General features: G+C 46.7%; 1 pseudogene; it reads left to right on the forward strand.

Moving 5' to 3' along the window:
• Positions 1-987: 987 nt before the first annotated feature.
• Positions 988-4,722, forward strand: LOC103218654 (5-hydroxytryptamine receptor 7 pseudogene; annotated as a pseudogene).
• The last annotated feature ends 4,744 nt before the right edge of the window (positions 4,723-9,466 follow it).

Genomic DNA, 9,466 nt, shown 5'->3' on the forward strand with positions numbered 1-9,466 from the left:
CGTGGCGAGCCGCTGGGCCGTGCTCCGCCTCCTTTCGGGCTTTCGGCGGGTGTCTGAGGAGGGAACCCAGCAGCCGCCTCATGCCGTACCCCTCCGCCGACCCCTCCTCTTATTCTGAGTCTAACCTATCCGCTGGGGCCCTGGAAAGCGATTCTCGCCTGCAGTGGCTTTAGGCAGCGGTGGTGGGGAACATCCTCCCTACGCCGGTCCACCGCCGCGTCCTCTCTCAGGTGCCTGGGCTCCAATCTCCGAGTCCCGGGTTGCTCACGCTTCTTCGGTCCTCTACCGAAGGCTCGATCCCGCTGGTACAGCGGCGGCCAGGCTCCCTGTCTTGGTAGCCGTCCCTCTACCCCCGCCCCATGACCTCTTCTAGAACATTGAAAGAGCATCCAAATCACTTTCCTGCTGCCACTCTTTCCCACCATCCCTCTAAATCACAGTTTCCAGGTGACTTTTCTAAGCATGACTTTTCTCGTTCATGCCTATTAAAAAATCTTCTCACCAATTTTGTCACTTTACTGGGTTGAGTGCCTGCTTTCTGTGAAGTATTTTACAAATGTATCTCTACTCCACACACCACCGACAAGAAATATTTTGGAGCCATTTAAAAAGGAGGAAACGGAAACTTCTGCCGCTGCCTGATCCTCCATTGTTTCGAGCCGCGCGGCTGCTGCGGGCTGTGGAGCCGCCTGCGGAGCCTCGCCGGAGCGTCTGCGAGCCCGCACGTGCCGGGCGTCCGTCGGGGTCCGAGGCCCCTCCCGCAGGGAGTGCCCCCTCGGCAGCGCTCCCGCGTTTCACGCAGCGGCCGGGGGTCTGGGACTGGCGGAGCCCGGAGGCCGAGCCTGGCGCTCCCCAGCAGCCTGCGCAGGCCTCAAGCTGGGCCAGGCGGAGGGGAACCCGCGAATTGAAGCCCCGGGGCCGAAAGCCGGAGCCTGTGGGGGCCGGGGGTGGGGTGGGGTTGGGGGTGGGGGTGGGGGCGGCTTCTTGGGCAGCGCCGCACGGCGGCACGGTGATGGATGTTAACAGCAGCCACCTGGACCTCTACTGGCGCCTTCGCTCTTCCCTCCTGCCAGAGGTGGGGGGCAGGCTGCCCGACCTGAGCCCCGACGGTGGCGCCGACCCGGTCGCGGGCTCCGGTACGCCGCATCTGCTGAGCGGGGTCCCCGAGGTGACGGCCAGCCTGGCGCCCACCTGGGACGCACCCCCGGACAATGCCTCCGGCCGCGGGGAGCAAATCAAGAAAGGGCCGAGAAAGTTGTGATCGCCTGCGTCCTGACGCTCATCTAGCTGCTGACGATCGCGGGCAACTGCCTGGTGGTATCTCCGTGCGCTTCGTCAAGAAGCTCCGCCAGCCTTCCAACTACCTGATCGTGTCCATGGCGCTGGCCAACCTTTCGGTGGTCGTGGCGGTCATGCCCTTCATCAGTGTCACCGACCTCATCGGGGGCAAGTGGATCTTTGGACACTTTTTCTGTAACGTCTTCTCCATGAATGTCATGTGCTGCACGGCCTGGATCTTGACCCTGTACGTGATCAGCATGGACAGGTACCTTGGGATCACGAGGCCTGTTACGTACCCTATGAGGCAGAATGGGAAATGCATGGCGAAGATGATTCTTTCTGTCTGCCTTCTCTCCGCTTCTGTGACTTTACCTCCCACTCTTTGGTTGGGCGCAGAATGTAAATGATGATAAGGTGTGCTCGGTCAGTCAAGACTTTGGCTACACGATTTATTCCACCGCAGTGGCATCCTAATCTTCATGTCCGTCATGCTTTTCATGTACTACCAGATTTACAAGGCCTCCAGGAAAAGCGCGGCCTAACACAGGTTCCCCGGCTTCCCTCGAGTGAAGCCAGACAGCAGCAGTCACCCCGAATGGCACAGTGAAGTTCCAGAAGGAGGTGGAAAGGTGTGTAAACCTGTCGAGACTCCTCAGGCATGAAAGGGAAAATATCTCCATCTGTAAGCCGGAACAGAAAGCGGCGACTACCCTGGGGATCATCGTCCGGGCCTCCAATGTGTGCTGGCTCCCCTTTTTCCTCCTCTTGACAGCCAGACCCTTCCTCTGTGACACTGCCTGCAACTGCATCCCACTGTTAAGAGAGAGGATATTTCCATGGCTGGGCTATGCAGACTCTCTCTTTAACCCTTTTATGTATGACTTCTTCAACCGGGACCTGAGGACCACCTATCACAGCCGGCTCCAGTGCCAGTACCAGAAAATCAACAGGCCACTGTCTGCTGCAGGCATGCATGAAGCCCTGAAGCTTGCTGAGAGGCCAGAGAGACCTGAGTTTGTCCTACAAAACTCTGACTACTGTAGAAAAAAAGTCATGATTTGTGACTGAAAGCGGGATAATGGAGATGAAATAAACAAGGCAAAATAGAGGTGGAAACAGAAGAAAGTCATTTGCCAAGACTGCAGAATGGAATGTGGCTTCTGTCCTTTCTTAGGATGGCTAAAACGTGACAAACAGGGTGACCTGATGTACAAAATATCTTATGAGGGAGATGGTGACCTCTCCTTTTTTCTGTGGATCAGTGTTATTTTGTGTTCTCAGTTTAAGATAGCAGATCATCTCAGCAGTAAGCACATTGACAAGAGTTGAGTTCCAGAAAGGAAGCAGTTTCAGGTTCTTAGCACGTGTCCAAATCCATGCAAGTGGAAGAAAGTTCCAATGCACACTTCCCATGCTTCGGAGTCTAGGTCTTGTGGTGAATATTCAGGAATCATTCATGAGACAGAATGTATTTTGTTGTGTGACAGAAGGGTTTACCAAGCAAACCGTGGTAAGCATAGTATTGAATATGTTGCATGTCCGTGTTAGAAAACAGAAACCAGTCATCAGCTAATACAAATGATTTCCCAGAGCAGTGTTTGTTTCAAGCTTCTGTCAAACAGTTTGGCTTTTCTGCAGGGTCCCTGTAACTTCCCCACTAATGTGCTTCTTTGTTAACTCCCTTATTGTTATGGTGTAGCTCAGGAACAGGTCTCAGGATGGAGAGCAGCATACAACCAGAGCAAAGCTTTTTCCTGTGCTCTGAAGGGTCCTGAGATGTGAGGGGGATGCCTTCCATGAGGATTTTTATCTCAGTGAAGTGCGAGTGGTACCCAACTGTATTGTCATTAACATGATTATTGGCATGTTTTTGACTCTCATTTTTCACAAGGGTGCAGTGGGGCCACGGACCATCCCACAGGATGGCCCATAACTGTAAGTTATATAGAGAAAGTGTGGGAATAATGGGTTGTCCATGAAAGGTTGTGATGCTTCTGGAGATGGGGACATAAACATGTTCATTCTTGTTGAGCAGCATTGTATTAAACCAAATTGTGTGAAGCGGAAGTCACCTGAACCACTCTTGGGAAATGCTCCAGAACACCAGTCTGTTCCTTCTAGATACTTTGTTCTCTGTATTTATTTTTATTTTTTATTTTGAGGCAGTGTCTCACCCACCCTGTCTCCCAGGCTGGAGTGCAGTGGTGCGATCTCAGCTCACTGCAACCTCCACCTCCTGGGTTTAAGTAATTCTCCTGCCTCTGCCTCCCAAGTAGCTGAGATTACAGGCACTTGCCACCACACCTGGCTAATTTTTGTATTTTTAGTAGAGAGGGATTTCACCATGTTGGCCGGGCTGGTCTTGAACTCCTGACCTCAGATGATCTACCTGTCTTGGCCTCCCAAAGTGCTGAGATTACAGGTGTGAGCCACTGTGCCTAGCCTGTTCTCTGTATCTTAAATCAATTGTGTGCCAAAGCAATTCTGTCCCCTGACTCCCACCCCTACCCAGCAACAAATGGTAGACATGAAGGGCAGGTAAAGGAACAGAAAAGGTCTCTCTGCAGATATATATATATATATATATATATATATATATATATATTTTAAACCAACTGTGTAATAAGTATGAGCTAAGGAGACAGAAAGTAGATGAGAAAAGAAGAGTACCTATACCTACAAGGGGAAAAATGAATGCAATCCTTTATTTGATAAGAGATAACTGAAAGAGAATATTATTTTTTCTACAATAAAGCAAGCTGTCCTCTCAGGATAAAGTGGAATTTCGACACGGATTATGGACTTCTTCCAACTCCCATTGACATTGCTTCTTACCACACATGGGGAAGGGCCGCCTTTCCTGAAATGGGAAGAAGGCACTGTCCTTTCAGGCAAAGCTTGTACACATTCCTGAACTGCAGATTTGCTAATGTGACCGTATATACTTATATTCATAATTAAGTGATTGTTAATGGTCAGATACATATTGTTAGACTTGAAAATGTTTTATTATATTACATCAAATAAAGTCTATTTGTAGATGAAAAAATTAAAAATAATGAAAAGGAGGAAACTGATGCTCAAAATAATTAAGTAACTTTCCCAGGCAACAACTAATGTGTGGCTTGGTGAGGATTTGAACTCATGTCTGTGGCATCAGCATCCATAATGCTTTGTACTCTGTCACTCTGGCTTTTCCGATCTGTATCTACATCTACATATGGCACTGCTTTCCAAATACTCTCTGAATGTTCAGCTTCCCCCTTGGACTCACTCCTTGAAACTGACTTCTTTGAAAGTGTCCCTCAAACACTGTGTCCATGAACACTGTGTGGTCCTTCTGTTTGACCTCTCTTGTCATCTCATTTGTTCTCATATTCTGCCTACATGAGGATTCTTTCTCTTTTCTTTTTTTTTTTTTTTTTTTGAGATGGAGTCTCGCTCTCTCACCCAGGCTAGAGTGCAGTGGCATGATCTCTGCTCACTGCAAGCTCCGCCTCCTGGGTTCACGCCATTCTCCTGCCTCAGCCTCCCGAGTAGCTAGGACTACAGACGCCTGCCATCACGCCCAGCTAATTTTTTGTATTTTTGGTAGAGACGGGGTTTCACTGTGTTAGCCAGGATGGTCTCAAACTCCTGACCTCGTGATCTGCCTGCCTCGGCCTCCCAAAGTGCTGGGATTACAGGCGTGAGCCATTGCACCCGGCCTCTCTTTTCTTTTTTGATACAGGATCTCACTCTGTTGCCCAGGCTGGAGTGCAGTGGCATGATCTTGGTTCACTGCAGCTTCGAACTCCCTGGCTCAAGTGATCCTCCCACCTTAGCCTCTGGAGTAGCTGGGACTGCAGGTGCACAACTAATTTTTCTATTTTTTATGGAGACAAAGTTTCTCCATGTTGCCCAGGCTGGTCTCAAACTCCTAGGCTCAAGCAATTCGTCTGCCTTGGCCTGTCGAAGTACTGGGATTACAGGTATAAGCCACTTTGCCCAGCTTATTTTTCCCTTTTTGAGAGAGGATCTTGCTCTGTTGCCCAGGCTGGGGAGCAGTGGTGCGATCATAGCTCTCTGCAGCCTAGAACTCCTGGACTCAAGCAATCCTGCCACCTCAGCCTCCCGAATACCTGGGACTACAGGTGTGCAACACTACTGCCAGCAAATTTTAAATATATTTTTGCAGAGAAGGGAATCTCACTATGTTACCCATCCTGGTAACATAGTTACCAACATGGGTACCATAGGAGCTCAAACTCCTGCCTCAATTGGTCCTCCTCCATTGGCCTCCTAAAGTGGTTAAATTAAGCCAACCTGCCTGGCCTTTATGAGGATTCTTTATGCATTTTTTACCCATTGGTTGCGTTGTCATTTGAAATTGTTAACCTAATTGTCAGACTAATTTGTGGCAGATGCCCTAAACCAGAGCTGAGGGACCGCCTGCTGTGCTTTCATCCTGAGCAAGGGGAAGCTGAGCTGGAGCCAGGTAGTAGCAATCAATAATAGTGATACTGCTGACCTCTAGCTTTGTGGTAAAAGATATTAACTTTATTAACTCCAGACAAAAAAGATTTGCCCTTTGACAAATATTTGTTCATTGCTATAAAGTAAATTGCCATTTAATTATTTCATAGTTCCTTGACTCTAAGATGTTATTGATTGTAAGAGAGGTCCTGTTATTTTATGTGCCACCAAGAAAGAAAACAAATGCTGCTAAGTAAACCATGACATTCAATTGATTTTAAATGCATCCAGAGACGTTAAAATGTGAAATATCATGCAGCTTGGAATTCATCAGAGATTCTTAGGTTGCCTTGTAAGGGTCTCTGAGTATTTTTGTCTGCTCATAACCGTACCTCCTTTATAACAAACTAATCTTTTAAAAGGCAAAATCTATTTTTCTTTAGCATTTCTCTCGCTAGCCACACTCAGAGGTTGCTCAATAAGTGTGCAATGATTTAAAAAATTATTGACATTAGATCTAGTCATCTATTTTAGTTACTAAACTAGATACAGTGCAATGGGCTCTATTACTCATTATGGTCAAGTAGCAAAAACATTTGGGAATCAGAAAACATCGGGTCAAAAAAGATCTGGATTCCAATCTGGCTCTGTCCTACCAGTGTAACGAATATTTCTTCTGCAAATTTCCTAACCTCTGCAGAACTCTCTTTCTTTCTTTTTTTAAATTTAGAGACAGGGTCTTGCTATGTTGCCCAGGTTGGTCTCAAACTCCTGGGCTCAAGTGATCTTCCCACCTTGGCCTCCCACAGTGCTGGGATTACAGGCGTGAGCCACTGCACCTGGTCTCAGAACTCACTTTCTACATCTGCGACACTGGGGTAATAATGCCAGCTCACAGTGCTGTTGGGAGGATTAAAGGAGTCCAGGCAATAAAAAGCACTGTGTACACTGTTAAGGACTAGATTCTCCCGACACCCATGGTCAAGTTTGTTCTGCTACCAAGAGCTGAACATTACTGCTTTAAGAGCATTGTGGGGAAGCATCATTTTAGAGTCCAGAATATTTGGTGTCTTGCTTTTTTTTTTTTTTTTTTTTTTTTTTTTTTTTTTTTTTTTTTTTTTTTAGATGGAATCTTGTTCTGTCTCCCAGGCTGGAGTGCAATGGCATGATCTCGGCTCACTGCAACCTCTGCCTCCTAGGTTCAAGTGATTCTCCTACCTCAGCCTCTGAAGTAGCTGGGATTACAGGCGCACGCCACCACACCCAGCTAATTTTTGTATTTTTAGTAGAGACAGGGTTTCACCATGTTGGCCAGGCTGGACTCGAACTCCTGACCTCAGGTGTTCTGCCCGCCCCGGCCTCCCAAAGTACTGGGATTACAGGCATGAGCCACTGTGCCCAGCTATTTGGTGTCTTTCTTTAATCTGAAGAATTTGGTATGCTGTGAGACATTTTCCTTTGCAATTTATTAGGTATTGATTGAATACTCTTAGAGTGTATAAACTGAAAGAAAAATTCTAAGCCCCCCACTCGACTGAATGGACCCCTCATCTCCACCAAGGGGATTCCAAAGAAACCTGAAAAACTAGTTCAGTCCATGATGGGAAGTGGGGGTCCCATCACGCCTCATTACACTCTCCTCCTTTTGGAATTCAGGCACAACTGACCAGCATTGATATTAAATCTTAAGGCTGAAAAAACAGATTCTTTGTAGCGATGAGATACCAAATCCTAACCTTGTATAGCATCATATGACAGAAAGCAGCTCTGAAAGAAATAAAAATATTTTAGAGGCCAGGCGCAGTGGCTCATGCCTGTAATCCCAGCACTTTGGGAGGCCAAGGCAGGCGGATTACCTGAGGTCGGGAGTTCAAGACCAGCCTGGCCAACATGGCAAAACACCATCTGTACTGAAAATACAAAAATTAGCCCGGTCTGGTGGCTCATTCCTGGAATCCCAGCTACTTGAGAGGCTGACGCATGATAATTGCTTAAACCCGGGAGGTGGAGGTTGCAGTGAGCCGAGATTGCATCACTATACTCCAGCCTGGGCAACAGAGTGAGATTCTGTCTCAAAAAACAAAAAACAAAGAAACCAAAAAACAAACAAACAAAAAACCAGGTATGAATAAGAACATGGGTGGTTAGACGTATCTCCCATCATAAGAGGAAAGAGGGAGGAAAAGGTGGGCGTCTGCCTGTGTACTTTTGGAGGTTGGAGGTAGCAAGTTGTGGGAGCTCCTGTCAGAAGGCTTTCATTTTCTCTGTGAAATAGGTTATGAGAATGATGGAACAGGAAGCAGGAGAGAACAGTTACCACCATTCTTTCCCTATAGGCAGGACATGGGCAAATCAAGTAATATTTGGCAATAAGGCATCAGGACACAGTTGCATGTAAAACTAAGTAGGCTGGAATTTATTCTCAAGGTAACGAGGATCTATTCCATTAAGATTTTTACATACGGTGGCTAAATAATTAGTGTTTCTGCCTCAGTTTGGCAGTAGTATTTTCTGGTGCACCTGAGACTCTTCTAAGTCCTGGCCCAAGAGTATAAGGCTCACAGAGCGGGGGTATTTCCTCCTCATTATCCCCTCTCTCCTTTGTGCAGTCTGCACAAGCACTGCCTTCCCAGTCAGGTTTTTTTTTTTTTTTTTTTTTGAGACGGAGTCTGGCTCTGTCACCCAGGCTGGAGTGCAGTGGCGCGATCTTGGCTCACTGCAACCTCCACCTCCCGGGTTCAAGCGACTCCCCGCCTCAGCCCCCCGAGTAGCTGAGATTACAGGCGCCCACCACCACGCCCGGCTAATTTTTTTGTATTTTAGTAGAGATGGGGTTTCACCACGTTGGCCAGGATGGTCTTGATCTCTGGACCTCATGATCCGCCCGCCTCGGCCTCCCAAAGTGCTGGGATTACAGGCATGAGCCACTGCGCCCGGCCCCCAGTCAGCTTTTTACATTTTTGCATTCCTATATTTTATTTTTAAGTGACATTCAAAATTGTATATATTTATCATGTGCAGCATGATGTTTTGAAGTATATACACGTTGTGGATGACTAAATCTAGCTACTTAATGTATGCATTCCCTCATAGTTATCATTTTTGTGGTGAGAAAGCTTAAATCAACTCTTTTAGCAGTTTTGAAGAATATTTTGTTATAACTATAGTGTCCATGTTGTCCATGTTGTTCAAGATCTCTTGAACTTCTCCTTTCTATCTAACTGAAATTTTGTATTACTAAACATGACCCCAATACCTACCCCTCCCAGCTGCCTCAGCCCCTGCTAACCACCATTCTACTCTCTACTTCTATGAGATCAAGTTTTATAGTGCCCGCATGAGTGAGATCATGCAGCATTTATTTTTCTGGGCCTGGTTTATTTCACGTGACATAGTATCCTCCAGTTTCATCCCTGTTGTTGCAAATGACAGGATTTTCTTACTTTTTTATGGCTTAATAATATTCCATTGTGTGCATATACTGTATTTTCTTTATCTGTTCATCTGCTGATGAACACTTAGGCTGATTTCATATCTTGGCTACTTACTTGAAGTACTGTTCATTAAGCAAAGCCAATAGCTTGGCTTGATTGATTCAAGTACTGTGAATAGTGCTGCAATGAACATGGATGTGCAGATATCTCTTCAACATACTGATTTCATTTTCTTTGAATATATACCCAGAAGTGGGATTGTTGGATCACATGGTAGTTCTAATTGCAATTCCATG

Source organism: Chlorocebus sabaeus, chromosome 11, assembly GCF_047675955.1.
Source record: "Chlorocebus sabaeus isolate Y175 chromosome 11, mChlSab1.0.hap1, whole genome shotgun sequence".
In the NCBI taxonomy this organism is placed as follows: Eukaryota; Metazoa; Chordata; class Mammalia; order Primates; family Cercopithecidae; genus Chlorocebus; species Chlorocebus sabaeus.